The sequence below is a fragment of the Quercus lobata genome, chromosome 1 (genome assembly GCF_001633185.2).
Source record: "Quercus lobata isolate SW786 chromosome 1, ValleyOak3.0 Primary Assembly, whole genome shotgun sequence".
In the NCBI taxonomy this organism is placed as follows: Eukaryota; Viridiplantae; Streptophyta; class Magnoliopsida; order Fagales; family Fagaceae; genus Quercus; species Quercus lobata.
The window spans coordinates 30,231,936-30,249,235 of record NC_044904.1 but is presented as its reverse complement, the minus strand read 5'-3'; the positions used below and the strand labels follow the sequence as shown (position 1 = coordinate 30,249,235).

At 34.4% G+C, this 17,300-nt stretch overlaps 1 pseudogene across 1 annotated transcript; it reads left to right on the top strand.

Annotated features, from left to right (window-relative positions):
- Positions 1–12,430: 12,430 nt before the first annotated feature.
- On the top strand, positions 12,431–16,309 carry LOC115986414 (annotated as a pseudogene). The gene has a single exon (XR_004090738.1). The product of XR_004090738.1 is annotated as an L-type lectin-domain containing receptor kinase IV.1-like (transcript).
- The last annotated feature ends 991 nt before the right edge of the window (positions 16,310–17,300 follow it).

Here is a 17,300-nt window from a genome sequence, read left to right as displayed (position 1 = left end):
GCCCATCGGGGAAGTTTTGGGTTCAAGGGGTTTAAGTCTTGATCCCATATGTAACTTATGTCATCAAAGCATGGAAACAATTGATCATCTCTTAAGGGGCTGTTGGTTTGCTCGAGACTTTTGGCAGCAAATTTAGTTCCTGATTTGCATGAGGGACACTTTCAATTTACCAGTTGGTAAATGGCTTGAAGTCAGCTGTAAGGCAGATATCAAATACTATAGAATGGGCATTCCTTGGAAGATTTTGTTTCCCATGGGAGTGTGGCAGTTATGGTTGCATAGAAACAACTTTATTTTCAAAACTGGCAAAGTGAACCGGTCATGTTTCAGGAGGAGTATTAAGGATGGTGCTGAGTTCTTCTCTATTGGGTTGAATGTTAAGCTGCCTAAAGCCAAAACTGTTGTTGCAGTGGGTTGGGAGAAACCTCCATTGGGTTGGGTGAAGCTCAACTCAGATGGTTCTGCTTTAGGCAACCTTGGACGTGCAGGTGGGGGCGGTGTGATCAGGGACCATGCTGGGAAATGGTTGAAAGGCTATGCTCGGCCACTTGGTAGCACCAACAATTGTATGGCTGAACTATGGGCTCCTAGGGATGGTCTTTTATTAGCTAAGGAAATGGGGCTGAATAACCTTATCATTGAGTTGGATGCTTTAAGTGTTGTTTTACTCTTGAACAATAATACCATCAACTTGATTTTGGAACCATTACTAAATGATTGCAGGAACCTGGTGCGGGAGATACCCAACATGCAGATAAAGCACATCTTTAGGGAGGCCAATCAATGTGCTGATGCAATGGCCAAACTAGGTGCAAGCAGTGTAACTTCTTTTGTTGTATTTTTGCATCCACCGCCTGTGGTGGAAAGAATTCTAGCTAATGATAAAGCTAGATTGTGTTGTAACAGACTTGTTAATGCCTAGTTTATTGCTATTTCCTTATTGACCAAAAAAAAAAAAAAATACATATAAAAGACCAAGGGTCAACCTTAGGCTTAGGTCATGCCTAGGGGCCCTCATCAAATAAAGGCCCCAAAATTATAAAATAAACAATTCACCGACTTTAATATTAGCTTTTTTTTTTAGAGAGTTTTAACTTATAAGGTCCGCTCCTGATGATAACTCTTTATTATCAGATTAAAACATCAATCAGTTTCTGTTGTAGGCAGAGATTAAACCCCATATTTTTTATTCAACTATAAGAAATTTTACCAATTTTCAAATAATTGGAATCCACACTATGGTAGTTTGTTGAGTTAGCATGCAATCTGTTTGTTTGTTTGTTTTTTTTTTTTTTTTTTTTTGGGGGGGAACAGTGTTACATTACAGAGGGAATTGACTTGAGTTTATATTGGTAGTTTGTTACACAATTTTTTGGGCCTTCTAATGTGTGGACTGAGAGCCTACAATTCAACCTAATGAAACCAATTATTGCCCCTGCAATTTGGGTCTTTTTCTACGGAGGTCCACTAAAAAAAACTAGGAGATTTTGATGGTCAAACATGTAATATAATAATTATTGATGATTGGAAAGGACTATGTATATTTATATTCTAAATACATGTTATAGAACTTATTGAAAATATTTGTTATAATTATTTCTTTAGAAAATTATTTTACAAATTAAAATTGTTAAAATCCTACGTAAAATCAAATTTATCACAAAAATATCAAGTGAATTAGTCATATTATTAATTGAAAATGAGATGTTAGCAAATTTAAATACAAAAGAGTTAAATATTAATTTTACATCTAAAAAACGTAAGAAGATTGGGTTTTAAATAAAAAATTACTCCATGAAATATATATATATATATATATTTACGTAGTGTATATTTACAAAACCATATTTATGCAGTATTTAAGAAGGCATCATCCATAAATCAATCAAATGTTTATTTTTAAATTATTTAGTCATAGACCCATCTTGCGTGGGAACATGTGTTTGTTTTTTTTTGGTAATGAGATATAAGATATAATTTTTTTTATGAAAATTTTTTAGAGCATAATATATTAAGATTTGCCATTTTGAAAAAGTAAACTCATTTAGTCAAAGAGGTGTTACAACACTCAACATTTTTCTCTTATGATTTCCCCTTGTTTATCATTCTCTCTCTTTCTCTCTCTAAATGCAACATGTTTTTTTTTTTTGGATCTTTCTATTAATTACTTTAACATTTTTTTTTATAAAGTTTTAATGTATGGTGTCCGTTTTTGATGATTGTGTTTAGTAGTGATGCCAGAAACTTTTTGTAGGGGGGCCAAGCTAAATGTAACAAAATTCTTAAAGTTTATTTTTATATATATATTTTTAATTTAAATGGAAAACCCCAAACAAGTAATTTATGCCATAAAAATTAAAAACAAATCATTTATAAATTATAAAGGAGCCATTCAAGTTTTTTTTTTTTGGTTGTTGTTGTTGTTGATAATTTTGATAGTTAGAATGGGAAAAGAAAGATTCAAGCTCTAGATGTAATGGACACATCAAGAAATACCAACCAAATAAAGTTTGAAGTAAGATAATAATACAAAATATAAATACATCACTCAGTATATACAACTCTATATTATTTTATATATATATATATATATATATATATATATAATTTAAGTTTTAAACTCAACCATACCATTTTTATATATAACATAATAATATATTATAAACAAATACACAAACATCAATTCACCTTTCGCCACATTTTTTAAGTGTTGTACAGCACATAAAAAGTTACTTTCTTTTTAACCACACATTTAGCTAGTAGCTTTTGCTCAAATCCTAGCTTGGAATGGGCGAGCCAGTAAAGAAGCCACTATCACACCCAGCCAACTAGAACCAAGTCAATGTTCTAGCACTTTCATGCCTCCACTGTAAGATTCTTTAAAAAACCTTCTCCTCTCTCACCGTGGGTGTGTTAAAAATACTTAGTATTCTTCCCAAAAAAAAAAAAAAAAAAAGCTAGTTGCTTTACTATATCTTCCCCCCACACATAACTTGCAATAAAAAAGAATGACAGTACATAATAGCAAAAACAGAGAGAGATACTAATGGTTGCCTTTGGAATTAATTGGAGCAGGAGCCTAGAGCCGAGGAAACGACATTCATGGATGCACACAACATAATTGTATGTGTGGGGATGTAAAATATATTCCCCGAGGAGTTTTGCACAGATTCTCACTTGTACTATTTAAACAACATACATATAAGAAAACAAAAAGGGAAAAACACTCCATAATGGGAAACTCAAGCAATTGATCTCTCTAAACTCATGTATTACAACTTCAAGTTAGTTATTATAATAGACAACTTTCACGTTCCCGTGGTGTTATCTTTACTCTCTATCTCTCTCCCTGGTAGATTTTTCTTATCTCTGTTTCTTTCTCCATTTTTTTTCCGATCTTTCCTCTTTTACTTCTCTCCTCCTTTTATAGCTTCAATCCTTGTTCTTATCACTACAGTTGTCCTGTTGCCTGCCAGAGCTTCAGGGATATTTTCTTCAACTTTATTGGATTCCTCCCCTCCCTTATCTTGGAACTCTAACTTTTGGGGGGTTGTTGGTACTGTTTAGGCTATCTCACCTATATTTAATGTAGTAGAGGTGAGGTAAGAGCCCCATCATTAATGCAGAGGTAAAGATCTTTAACCTTCTTGCATGTTTCAGAACTTTCCCGTGGTTCTAGGAATATCCTGGAAATCACGAGTGGATCACCCATGCACTGTACCTCAGGTAAGGTGGCACCTTACCATCTCCACGGGAACTAATCTTTTGTGTGACTCATTTTTTCTGTGGTACTTAGGATGACCTAGCTTTCCTCCTTTCAAGTTTTACTACCCATTGAGCCTTCCTTTCAAAACATATGTCAGGCCCAATTCTTATTGTGGCCTAATTACTTCTTGGGTTGGTTTGTCTGAGAGGTGATTGTTCCATTTCCCACAGTATGTGATGGTTTTTAGACCCCTTAAAAACACAATTGGATTAACCTAGGTAATTAGCCAAGTTGTTACTTAGTCTAAATTCCAAATCTAGGTTATCATAATCAAACAATCATATCATGCAAAGCAGCGGAAATATAAATAACACAATGATATGATCACCCAGGAAACCAAACCGGTAAAAACCTAGGGAGGATTTAACCTAGCTATCCTTAAGGTAAACCTGAATCCACTATGAAAGAATCGAAGTTGTTCAACAGGACTTAGACCACTAACATCCTATTGCTACCCACCAGAAGAAACTTACTGATACGACCACGTGCAAGCTCCGAAACCATAGACTTCTTCATTCTTGGATTCTCCAGCAAGTACAACCACACCTGCTTGTGTTTCTTTAAGTTTTTATGGCAGCAACTGAATGATCATCAAGTTCTTGAACGAATCTCCTTCTTGATAAACCTAAGCTTGTGTAAAGGAAAGCTCCTCATAGATCTCACAAGAGATTTACACAAGCAGCAATATGAGCAATATTAAAATGTGGCTAGGGTTTGCCTTATATACATAGGGCAAAAATACAAAACCCTAAACATTTTAAATAAACTAGGGCTGAGTTGGAATTCTGCAGAAAATGCATTCTGCTTGAATTTCGATTGATCGAGCCTAAGCTTCGATCGATCGAACCAGGCCGAAATGCTATAATAAATCTGCATCAACTTAAATCCAACTTTACATAAATGAACCAACTTTGAGCAAGTCTAAACACGACTAAACATTTTGTTTTGATCATGGTTTGCCAACAATACACATTAGAGTTCTAAATACATAAGATCCTAAGTCTTTAGAACCTAACAGTATGATATAGATTTGTTTTGCTTTTTGTTTTTTGTTTTTGGATTTGGAATATGTTAAAAGGAGATTTGGGGTTTTGCTAATATTTGGTAAGCTATGGGTTGAGGAATGGGCCAATGGAGAATATTTTTTTTTGTTAGGCTTTTTGTACCAGATTCATTCTTTTTTTTTTTCTTTGGTTCTTTTTTTACCAATTTAATTTGAAAAGTGTTATGTCCATAATATTTTCACATTACTTTCACAATATTTTACATTTATTGGACTAGTTCAAAAATTTTAGATGCCAATTTTAAATTTTGAGAGCCAATTTTAAAATTTGGAGGGGTCGGTAAATAAATTTACATGTAATTTTAGTAATTTATAAATTTTCTTTTACTAGCTCTAATGGAGAATTCAAAAGGCTAGGGGAAGCCATAACCCCCCCCCCCCCCCCAGCCCCAACGTGGGTTCGCCCTTGATTGTGCTTTTATCATCTGACTAAGATACCAATAAGTTTTTAGTATATGCGGGGGATTGAACCTTAAATCTCTTATTCCACTATTTTTATCTTAGTCACTCTTTCTTTGCATATTCTTGGGTTTTTTTTTTTTTGGTTTATATATATAAATATATTTATATATATATATATATATATTTTCCTTACATATGTCATATATTTCTAACTTGAGTCATACTCGGTTATGTTTTCCTAGATTTTCTTCAGCACAACTGAATTTTCTAAGCTTTAAATTTATTATTTTGATCTCAAATCCCCAAATCCAAAATAAGTAAATATAACCCAAACTAAAATCAAACTAAAGTTATAAGAGGGAGAGAGAGGATTTGTGATGAGGAATTAAGAAACACAACAGCAAAATGCATCAACCTAAAGAAGAACTATCAAAAACATTAAAACTAATCAACCCAAAGTAGAGCTATAAGAAAGAATAAACAAAAAAACCATAAGAAAGGAGAACATAAAAAAGAAAAATAGTAATTAACTTCTTTATTTGTTGATAAAGCATGTATTGAATGGGAGAGAGGTGCACAGAAAAGGAGCTATACCTGATGCTAGTGATCCTAGATTGGAAGGTAACTATGTGGTGGAGGAAAGGGAATTGGACTTGAAAAATGCCAGCAGCTAGGCCTAGCATGAGACAAGCGATGCAATTTTATGGATAGCAATGCCGATATGCCGGAATTACCACAATGGCAATGCTTATTTTAGTAACTTTACAAGTGTTCAAGCATCTAAGATCTTATTGCCAATTCTTTCAGCATTTGGCAAGGGTTCTATGCCTTCCTTCCTACCATTGATTCAATCCTCAAAAGTGGTAATTGAATTACTAGCATTTCATACTATGGGTAGATTAGATCATGGATCAATGCTTGGGATCAAATTACTGTTAGGTCCCAAATAATATTATCACAAATATTAGCAATCCAAAATAGCAATCACACACAAGAACACAAATATTTACGTGGAAAACCCTTTCTCTTTGAAGGGAAAAACCACGGGACAAACTCCGAATAATTTCACTATTATCAAATCAATTACAATAATTCTTGTGTATGCCTCACGGCTAAAGAAAAAAATCTCTCTTATTTTTCTTTACTCTCACACACACAAATTATCTTTCTCAAAGGCAACAGTCCTTTTTCTTTTCTTTTTCACTATGCGGCACCCACCCTTTTTTTCATTGTGCGGCACACTTCTTTTCTTCTTTTCATTATATCTCTATATATATATGTGAAACACACGTCCCAAGCTTTATTTAAAAGCTCCTGCCACTGCCTGCCACTCTCCGAATTACATTAGGAATAGAAGTTTTATTCATGTAGACCACTTGCAATAGAAATCTAAGTGGGCTGGACTATGGTGCATGTGCACCCAACAATCTCCCCTTCCAACCCACCAATGGGAGGAGATCTTCATTCTATCTCTTCAATTCAATTTTTAGTTAAGCCAACACAAGGCTTGATCTTCTTCATTATCTTCAGCAATATTGAGAACACTTCATCAATGTCAATCCCTTTCATTCTCAAATAATTAATCTCATCTTGGATATCCTTAATCCAATCTCTTGGCTCCCCCTCATCAAAAGCCCAATTATTCTCAAAGCTAACAGTTTGATGTTCTCCAGTAGTCCTCTTCTCATGAGGTTCAGCAATCTCTAGTGGAGGATATTGCTCTCCCTGCTCAAGCCCTCTAGGATCTTTCACTTCATTGTCATCCCATGTAGCCTTAGCATCTTCATATTCTTCATCATCTACCACTTCCTCTTTTGAAGCACTATTAGGCAATGAGAATTTCACCATATTTGGAGTTTTCTCAAAATTTTTAATCTCATTGAACTTCTCCTTATAGGTCTTCACATGAGTCTTGTACAAACCGCAACATGCATGTCCTCTTGCAACAAACAATGGCCCCTTAGTAAGTTTCCACCTTCCATTACCAAGGTAGTTACAATAACCTGCTTGATCCATGGCCAATGTAGAAAACACATTCATCCTTAAATCTAGAACATGTCGCACATCCTTCAACATCATAGTGCTACAAACATTGGTTTCAATGCACACATTACCAATTCGCACAATTTTTGATTAACTAGAATTATCCATCTTCACTGTACCAAAGTCTCCTGCTTTGTATGTGGTAAACAACCCCTTCGTAGGGATAATATGGCGGGGGGCTGCAGAATCAACAACCCACTCAACATCATTATTAGCAACATGCTCACACTTTTGTTCTTCAATAGAGAGCACCATAACATCCTCATCAATCGTAGCAGCTGTAGTATTTTTCTCACTATCATTCTTTTCATATTTTCCTTTATTTTGTTCCTTATTCCAATGCCAACAATCTCTTCTTAAGTGACCCTTTTTCCCACAATGGAAGCATTCTCTAGTTTCCTTGAATTGAGATCTATCTCTTGATTGTGACCTACCATTGAATTTCCGATCATTAGGTCCTCTGCTTCTATCTCTACTCTTGTTCTCCGTGACAAAAGCTTGATCTTGTGCATTGTCTATATTTGCATCTCTCCTGCGAACCTCTTCACTTAAAATCAAATCTCGAATATCATCATATTTGAGTTTGCTTTTCCCTGCATAATTAATCACCGCCATTCTCATGACTTCCCAACTGTTTGGTAAAGAAGCCAAAAGTATCAATGCACAAACCTCATCATCAAATTTAATTCCCACCGTGGATAATTGATTTGTGATTGTACTGAACTCATTCAAATGTTGCGCTACAGAAGTGCTTTCTGCCTTCTTCAGATTAAATAACTTCTTCATCAGATACCCCTTGTTGTTAGCCGACGGCTTTTCATACATGCTAGACAAAGCCTTCATCAAATCCACTGTGGTGTTTTCTTTCACAACATTGTGCGCAATTGATTTTGACAGAGTTAATCAAATAACTCCCAATACCTGAATATCAAAAAGGTTCCAGTCTTCATCCTTCATAGTTTTAGGTTTTGTCCCTACAAGAGGTAGATGCAATTTCTTCCCATAGAGATAATCTTCAATCTGTATCCTCCAATACGCAAAGTCTGTTCCATCAAATTTCTCAATTCCTGAACCCTTGCCTTCTTCTCCGGCCATTGCTTCCACTCTAACCTTAGCTTTGATACCACTTGTTGGGTCCCAAATAATATTATCACAAATATTAGCAATCCAAAATAGCAATCACACACAAAAATATTTACGTGGAAAACCCTTTCTCTTTGAAGGGAAAAACCATGGGACAAACTCCGAAAAATTTCACTATTATCAAATCAATTACAATAATTCTTGTGTATGCCTCACGGCTAAAGAAAAAAAAAATCTCTTATTTTTCTTTGTTCTCACACACACAAGTTATCTTTCTCAAAGGCGACAATCTTTTTTCTTTTCTTTTTCACCATGCGGCACCCACCTTTTTTTTCACTATGCGGCACACTTCTTTTCTTCTTTTCACTATGTCTATATATATATATATATATATATATATGTGAAACACACGTCCCAAGCTTTATATAAAAGCTCCTGCCACTCTCCTAATTACATTAGGAATAGAGGTTTTATTCATGTAGACCACTTCACCTATTTCCCCTTGCAATAGAAGTCTAATGGTGCATGTGCACCCAACAATTACATCAATACTATATACACAACAAATTTCACATTTTTTTTTTTTACACAATTTGTTGAGTAGGTAGATTGTGATTGGTGCAATATCACTTTCATTGGAACCACCGTTGACATCACTTTTATTATAGATCAATCATAATCAATTATCTTAACACGTTTGAAAAATATTGTAAAATTTGTTATGCCATTACACATATTGATCAAATTAACCAGTGACAGACAAAAAGCTTAGAGATTTCTGCTTGGGTTGTGTAGAGAAGAGGTGGGGGGGAAGGAACTTGCGAAGAATATGATTTATACTGTTTCTTTCTCTTAATATTGAAATTGATATTAGGTAGGTAGTAGTCTACTGAAGCTTAGTACAACAATAAGATTAATTTCGTTGTTACAAGCTTTATAGTTTATAGATCAATATTTATGTTGTGTATTGCAGAAACTAGATTGGATGGCTCATCAAATTGCAGAAACTAGTTCAATCTTCTTCGTTTATTTATTTTTTTTGTTAAATTGGGTGGCTCATCCAAAACTTTTAAAATACTGACAACCTACAGCCAATAATCACTATGTATGAAAATCAAAGGAGTCAATCTCGTACCGGAGGCTGTACCAGTTTGATCAGTGGAATGATATATTTTGGTACCAGTCAATACTGGTGTACCGTTTTGGGTTTACCATTATTTTTTATATTTATAAATATATATTATAATAAATATAAAAATTTATCATAAAATATTATCTCAATTTAGAACAAATTATTCATGGTTTTAGACTTTAATATCAATCAAAAGAAAAAAAACACACACACACACACACACAATATAAAAAATAGAAAGCTTAATTATTCATTGCATGTTAAGAAAATAAATAATACTAATAAGTTAATGCAAGTAAGTTACCATTCTACCCTTACAAAAATTCAAAAATTACAAAACTAAAATAAAAAAAAAAAAAAAAAACTTTTTTACTAGCCGATATTTAAACTGGTATGAAACGTTGGCGTTTCGATACCGGTATATGTACTAGTATGGTACATACCAGTCAACACCAGTACGGTATCGATTACCTTGATGAAAATTATTATTTGCTTCCACAAAAAAATGTCTGTATGGTTATAATGAGTTGCAGTCATGTAAGGGCTGTTAAAATAAAAAGAAAAAAAATGTTTTATAAAGAGAAGGAGAGAGTGGAAGCAAGGGTTTATGTGATTTGGCTTGATGACATACGTTCACATTAAAAAATCCTTGGTGGCTATTATTACTATTCTAAATTGTGTTTTACAGTGAACCCTAAGAAAGGTATATATAGGAGCTAAAGTGGCCTTGGGAGAATCTCTTGATTGGATTAAAATCAAGGACAATTAATGTTTCTTGATTTTTAGTCAATCAAGGATATTAACATGTGCTAAATGTGATATGCATGATACATTGCATCCCCTTCAAACTCAAGGTAGAAGCATAACGATGACTTGAATTTGAAATGTAAGCTTGTGAAGATGCCCTAAAAATGACCATGATTGACCATATTGAATGTAGAATGGGCCAGGCACAATGTATAATAAATTATGCAAAATGTTGGCGATGGCAATAAACGGCGATGGATGAATGCTAGAAGAGATCTGCAAGAGCCTAAGAACGATTGCACTAGTGACCAAAGAGTGGTTGCTATGGCCGGAGGATGACTACATTGGTGGCTTAAGGAATATTGGCAGAAGATGACATTGTGACAAAGCATGTGATTGAGTAGACCAATTTCACATAGTTTGAGTGCAAATGGGCCAAGTTGTGAGACTTTGGAGCCTCAAGTAGGAAAATAGAGCACAAAATTGAAATTTATGTGAAAAAAATAGTGTAGAAAAATTCTCTATTCTAAGAAAAAGAATGTCTAGACAATGATGATCAAATGTGATTAACACCTAAATCGAGTGATGGTTGGCGGTGAAATGCTTGAAATCTTGTGAAGAACACAGAAAAGTGAATTTGGTACCATGTTAAAATAAAATAAAAATAATAAAAAATTTTAGATTTAGAAGGAGAGCAAAACAAGCCTTTACGTGGTATGGCCAAATGGTTTACATCTACAATAGAAAGCCTGTAGTGACTACATTTTTTCTCTACTTAATTTTATTTTATTGTGGACCATAAATGGGATATATATATATAGGAACTAAAATATACTTAAGAGAATTCTTTGATTGGACTAAAATCAACAACAATTAATGTTTCCTAATTTTTTTTTTTTTGAGAAACGATGTTTCTTAATTTTAGTTAATAAAGGACAATTTTTTTTTTTTTTTTGGAGATATATAAGATAAAGTTATTAAAGGATACTAACATGTACTAAAGTCTAAATGTTTTTTTTTTTGGAGAAAATACTAAAGTATAAATGTGATTTGCATGATACTAAATTTGATTTGCGTGATACACTAATAAGGGCATAGAAAGGAGTTGAAGATTAGTATCTTAAAAATTTTTCTTTCTTTTTATTTAATTATTTATTTATAAGAAAAAAGCTTTATTTAATAGGAACCCAACCTCTAAACTTGCATATTCTCTGAACGTATTCATTACAATGGCATACCTTGAAGGATCATTTGCTCTTAGGTATTCAAGCATCCTTGAGACTTAGAAGAATGGTCTCTCTCTCTCTGAGTATTTGTTTATTTTCACACGTGTAATGCATATGCACGCATGTGCTAAGTTCATAAGTCATAACAAAATTGATAAACCTATTGGAAATGAGAAATTTGCAGACACAGTACTAAAATTTCTACTTTACTACAAGAAATCAGGAGTGTAGACGACAACAACTAAGAAGAAAAATAGAGCACTGATTATGATAAAAATGAGAAATACTTCACTGTTTTGAGAATGACAGCAATACAGGATATAAATAAGTCTGGCCATTTTCAAAAAGCATGTAAATAGCAAAGTATATAGTAGGGGTGGCAATTCGTGTTCACATGTTGGGTTTGTGGTATGTCGACTTATGAGTATTCAATTATATAGGATGAACATGACACGTTTACTAAATAGATTACAATTCCTCAACCTTAAAATGATCTGTTTATTAAAGGGGTCAATTGTATTATATCATTTATCAAATTTTATGAAAGAGAAAAAAAAAAAAAACAATTTTTTGTATTAATCCAGTTGATCCGGACTATAAAAAAACAAACAAATAGGGAGGTGAGGTGAGATTGAGGTTTGAGAGTGAGAGGCAGCTATGGGACGTGGGAGAATGCAACTAGGAAAAAAAATAAGTTTATATGCCTAAGGTTTTGAAGGGTATATTATTAAAATGACATTTGGTTAAATGGATTAGACAGGTTTCGTGTGTAGTATACGGTAGGCTAGATGTTGCTTAGAGTCAATAGTGGCAGCTAACATGAGTGCTCCTAGCTGCTGGGTCAAAGTTTGTTGCTGATTGATAGATGAGATTTCTACCAAACATTAATTGTCCAATTGACGCAATATATAGAATTCATACTAGCTGATAGAAATAGAGAAGGAGGCGGACTAACAAGATTCCCTTGTGTACGCAACAAGAAACATTTTTTCATCATACTTAAAAAAACATGGATGACCAAGATTGCATTTTTCTTAAGTTTACACTAGAGCTTCTTTTCCAATCACAGTTCCTACTTGACTAGACACACAATCTTCTTTGTGAGTTAACTGTTGTTATCCCATAACTATAATAACACAGATACTGGTGTTAAACTTGGGCAAAGAAGAAGACATACATCTCTGAGTCAAGTGACTCTTAATCAAGCCAAAACCCCTCTCTTCAGAAAAATGGGTCTTTTTCAACTTTTCCCAATGGCTACAATCCTTGTATCACTTCATTTCCTGATAATTTTCTATGTTTCCAATATTCCCCTGGCCTTTGCTCAAAATGAAAACCAATTCATCTACAATGGATTCCATCCAGCAAAGCTGCATCTTGATGGCTCTGCTCAACTTCTTAGCAATGGTCTGCTGCAGCTAACGAATATCAAGAACATTTCATCCCCCCAAGTTGGTCATGTTTTCTACCAATTTCCTTCAAAATTCAACACAACTTCCTCATGTTCAACTCTATCTATTTCATTTTCTACAAACTTTGTATTTGCCATTGTTCCACAAGTGCCAAGTAGTGGTGGTGGTCATGGCATGACGTTCACCATCAGTCCATCGTGGAACTTTATCCAAGCTGGAGGAAATCAGTATCTAGGACTCTTCAATTCTTCAAATGATGGCCTTCTTGTGAACCACATTTTGGCCATTGAGCTTGATACTATTCTGAACCCAGAATTTGGAGATATTGACAGCAACCATGTGGGAATAGATGTGAATAGTCTGAACTCAACTGAATTAGCTCCTGCAATGTATTTTTCCAACAAAGAAGGGAAGAATAAAAGCTTGGAGCTCACAAGTGGAAATCCAATGCATCTTTGGATAGACTACGATGAAGCAGAAAAGTTACTAAATGTAACACAAGCCCCAACCAGAATCCCAAAACCAAACTGGCCTCTCATGTCAAAACCTATTGATCTGTCTCAATATCTCTTGGAATCTATGTATGTTGGTTTCTCTGCAACTACTGGTACCCGTGCTCCAAGTGACCACTATATTCTTGGATGGAGCTTTAATAGAAGTGTACAAGCACAAAGCCTTGATGTTTCGAAGCTTCCTTCACTTCCTCGACAAAGGAAAACAAAAGAGATACCCAGACTAATGATCATGGTTTTTCTCATAGCAGTGACGCTTGTGCTGATAACAATCACTAGAGTTGCTTACATTATAAGAAGGAAGAAATATGAAGAAATACGTGAAGATTGGGAAAGGGAGTATGGTCCTCACCGGTTCATCTATAAGAATCTCTACAAAGCAACCAAGGGTTTCTCAGACAAAGAGCTTCTTGGAGAAGGAGGTTTTGGAAAGGTTTATAGAGGAATACTTCCTTCTTCCAATGTACAAATTGCAGTCAAGAGAGTCTCCCATAATTCCAAACAAGGGATGAAGGAATTTGTAGCTGAGATTATTAGCATGGGAAGACTGAGGCACAGGAACTTGGTCCAGCTCCTGGGATATTGCTGGCGAAGAGGAGAGCTCCTCTTGGTCTATGATTATATGTGCCAATGGAAGCCTTGACAAGTTCTTATATAGCAATGAAAAACCAAACCTTAGCTAGTTTCAACGATTTCGAATCATCAAAGGTGTAGCATCTGGCCTTCTTTACCTCCATGAAGAATGGGAACAGGTTGTTCTACACAGAGATGTAAAAGCAAGCAATGTTCTATTAGATGCTGAATTGAATGGAAGGCTAGGTGATTTTGGCCTTGCCAAATTATATGACCACAGTACGAATCCCCAAACCACCCATGTGGTTGGAACTGTAGGTTATTTGGCTCCAGAGATTATTAGAACAAGAAGGGCAACCACTTGCACTGATGTGTTTTCTTTTGGGGCTTTCATGCTTGAGGTGGCATGTGGAAAGTGGCCTGTAGGACTACAAGGACTGACTGAAGACATAATTTTGGATGACTGGGTGTTTGAGTGTTGGAGAAGAGGAGCTATCCTTGATGCTAGTGATCCTAGATTGGAGGGTAATTATGTGGTGGAGGAAATGGAATTGGTTTTGAAATTAGGCCTGCTTTGCTCACACACAGTGCCAACACAAGGCCTAGCATAAGGCAAGTGATGCAGTTTTTGGATGGCAATGCCAATCTACCAGAATTACCAGATGGAAGTACTTTTTTGGGTACATTTAAAGGTAATGAAGAGCATGATTTCTTATTGTCGCTTCCTTCATCATTTGGCAAGGGTTCTGCTGCGTCCTTGTCTAGCACTAATTCAATCCTCATAAATGTTCACTGAATAAGTTTGTTTCATGCTATGGGTCATATAGACCATGGATTAATGGTTGGGACCAAATCAACTGGTGGCAAATAGAAAGCCTACTGATTGCTTGGGGGTGGAGAGGAGAAAAGAGTAAATTTTAGTTAGTAGTCTACTTATCCTCTAACCAGTACAAAAATAAGATTGATTCTGATGTAACAAGTTCTATAGATCAATATTTAAGTAGGGAATTGGAGAAACTAGATTAGGTTTCTCATTAAATTTCAGCTTACTAAAAGCCCATAGCCAGCGATTGCTATCCTTTAAGAAGGCATCATCCATGAATATAAAAATCATCTATTTTTAAATTAACTAGTCACTAACCTACACAAATGTGCGGAAAAGTTTTGCATGAATGTATGATATATATACACTTGATGAAACAATTTCACAATTATCGAAGTCAAAATAATCACTCTCTCAGGGAATCAAAAGGTAAGAAAGGGAAATTTATTATTCCTAAATAACATTTATTTATAAAATGTATTGCATCATCACAAATAAATTATTCTTCAATCCATATATGAGCATACATTTGATAGGAAGTAGGGAAATGAGGGGAAAAATGGCTATTTAGCCTTAATTTTGGAATGTAGCCAAACAGTACCCTTTGAAACTTTGTAGCAAAATACCCTTATTTTAGAACTCAATATTGTTGATGTTGAGTTTTGCCTGGACATTAGCAATGTCAAGTTATATGCATATTTTGTTACTTAGATTTTTTTGGAAATTTTGTGTAGAGTTCCACTTAAAATATGCATAGAACTCGACATTAGTAGGCAGAACTCGACATTAGTAGGCAGAACTCGACATTAGCAATATCGAGTTCTAAAACATTGGTAATTTGCTACATAGTTTGAAAAAGAGGCTATTTGGCTACATAGTTCAAACAATAAGGCTAAATAGCCATTTTCCCTTGAATGAGGGATGATACTCCACTCCTTGTAATTTGGGCAATACTCGACTCTTTAATATGTCCTGTCACATGTAATGGTTAGCCACACACACAAGAATTTTATTTTTTGATCTTTTTCCAAGCAACCAAACAACAATGTTCAAATAAAAGAAGCATGAGAGAAACCAAAAAAACAAAAGTAGAATTAAACACCAACATAAGCAAAAGAATAAATAACCAAAATATAGTCATGGAGAACATGTCATTGATATATCATATATATCTTGTCTCATACACCAAAAACATTAGATCATTGCATAGTTGATTATAGTTATAGCAATAAAGCATGATTACATACATTTACAAACAGTTTACTAAATAGGAATTGTTAAGCCATGCCATCTAGGTAACACTTCCATTTAAGTTCTCATCTCCAACCACCTTTAAAATTCAGTGGTTACCTTTGCTTCTTACCTTTTTTTATTCACTTACCAGCACCGCCATGGACTGTCTATAAAACTACTTTGTAGCAGAGCTTCTCTAGTTCTCCAAAACCTTTTACATATTGCTTACCGTCTCCAAACTTCTGGATATGTTTCTAATTGGCTTTTTTATTTTGCCAAGTTTTTGTTGAAGACCCTGATCATCAAGAGAAAAATACAATATAAATAAAAAATAAGAGAGAGAGAGAGATTTGACAGGAATAAAAGTCAGAGGATAAAAGCTCCCATCTTCCTTCTCAATACAAAGCAACACCACATTACTTGACACAAAATTTAGAAATGGAGGAGAGAAATATGCGTCATAGAGCCTCCAGATTTGTTGATTTTCCTTGAACAAAAATAAAGTGAAAATATTCAATATGACATGTTAATGCATACACGTTACAAATTTTTTAAAAATGACATTTTAATCAAACAGAAAGTTCTGCATGTAAAGTGGAAGAAAATTAATTTCATAGTTTTACTTGTCTAAAACAAATCCCAAATTGTAAGCTTCTTGAATAGATAAGAAAGCCATGTACAATTACAGGCAAGCTCTATAAAAAAGAAGTAAGCATGATTATAGTAATACGTCTAGAAATTGTTTTTGTGTGAAAACTAAATTAAGAATTAGTAAACTCAAAAGGGTACTGTGTCAAATTTTATATCAAGTCCAAATAAATAAAAAATAAACTAAAAATTTAAGGTGGAAGAATAAAGCATACAATTGATCATCCTTCAATGTTTGTAATCTTAAATATCTGTACAGGCCTTCATCAATTATCGACCTACTAAATATCAAGAAGAAAGTAATATAACTTAATATAGACTTGTAGATATGCGAATGCAGGAGCAACGTTTATTTCATGTCAGCTGGGCACAGCAACATGCTTTCATCCCCTTGAGAGCATTTTTAACAAACAATACAAGCATCACTCTACTAAAAATTTAATGAATCTCATGATAGTCTTGAATGTAATAACACTAAGAAAGATAACAAGTGACTAACAATACCTGACTGAACTCTTAGTTGCATCCAAATCAGAGTTTTCCTGTGAAACCATCAAGCATATCGATTTGGTCAACAATCGGCTCTACTTGTACATTAGTCTGCAAATAACAACCATTCAGAAGAATCCGAAGAAAA